Below are 1,530 nucleotides of genomic sequence, written 5' to 3' on the forward strand. Positions count from 1 at the left end.
CATAAAAATGACAATTCTGCCAAAATAAGCTTGCTGTATCAGTGCTGTATCAAACCACCAAGGGGATACCTTACAAAGGTAGAGAAAATAAAAATAATTTGGAAGAACAAAAAATCTAAACTATCAAAGGAAATAATGGAAGAAAAAAGGAATGAAGGCAGAATTAGCAGTTCCAGATTTGAAATTCTATTACAAGCAGTAATCAACAAGCCTCTTTTGTATTGGTTAAAAAAACAACAACAGAGGAGTAGATCAATGGAACAGACTAGACAAGAGAGAATCATAATTAACTGAACTTACTAGCCCAGTGTTTGATAATTCTGAAAACATAAACGAACAAGGAAAGGGCTTCCTATTTGACAAGAATTGCTGGAAAAACTGAAAGCAATCTCTGTCGGAAACTGGGGCAACATCTTACATTATACTCCGTGACAAATTCAAAAGGGATATGTGAGCTGAATGTTAAAAATTTTAATACCATAAAAATTTAGAAGGGAAGGAGATCATATACTTTTCACAGCAGTGAATTCTTAACCAAACACAGAAAGAGGCAATTAAAAGATAAAATAGATCATTTGGACAAAAAGCTTTTGTGTGGATGTGTTGGCTGGGAAAAAAAATCTCTGATAAAGGTTTGATAACCGAGACATATAGGTAACCAACAGAAACATACAAGACCAAAAGCCAATTCTTTAATATGAAATTATTATTAATTGATAATAAAGGGTTATTAAGGGGATCAAAGGATATGAACAATTATCAACGGAACTGCAGACTACTAACAACCATATGAAAGAATGTGCTAAATCACTCCCAATAATATGAGAAATAAAAATCCCAACAACTCTGAGGTTTTACTTTACAACCAGTCAATCGGCAAAGATGACAAAGGGTGGAACTAGTATTGGAGGTGCGGACTGTAGAAAGGCAGGTACGTGAATGCACGGTTGGGAAATGGCTCCACCATTCTAGAAAATAACAGAATTAGATGAAGAAAGTGATTAAAATGTCCATAGCCTGTGGTCTGGAGACAGTACTGAGTGGCACATAAACCAAGGGGGACAGGCAACAACAACAAAAGGCCTCATAGCCACCCCATTATTTTTCAGAGACAATAGACGTGTAGGCCACATGCAGCCTGCACTATTCCCCCGTGGACTCTAACCTGATTAAAATGTAATTGGGAAATGTTTAATACAATAAATATACCGAGAATATTATATTTTAAGGCCAAGCCAATATGAGGCTCCCAGGAACCTTCATGTATGGCATACTGCTTCCCCTTGTATGTGAGTTTGACACGACTGAGTTATAAGAACATTTAGTATGTTGTAGAGAAGAATATTGAAGTTAATGTAAGAACAAAGGACAAACCCCCCCCCCCCCGGAGATTGGGAATGTGTAACCAAGGTGTGGGATATGAATGTAATAGGCTATTGCTATGCTGTAAGATCCAAAATATGACTGTGGAAAGCCTATTTAGCAAGTAAATAAACATCTATCGGGCACTGCTATGTGCTGAGCCCTGTG

This window comes from Monodelphis domestica, chromosome X (genome assembly GCF_027887165.1).
Source record: "Monodelphis domestica isolate mMonDom1 chromosome X, mMonDom1.pri, whole genome shotgun sequence".
NCBI lineage: Eukaryota > Metazoa > Chordata > Mammalia > Didelphimorphia > Didelphidae > Monodelphis > Monodelphis domestica.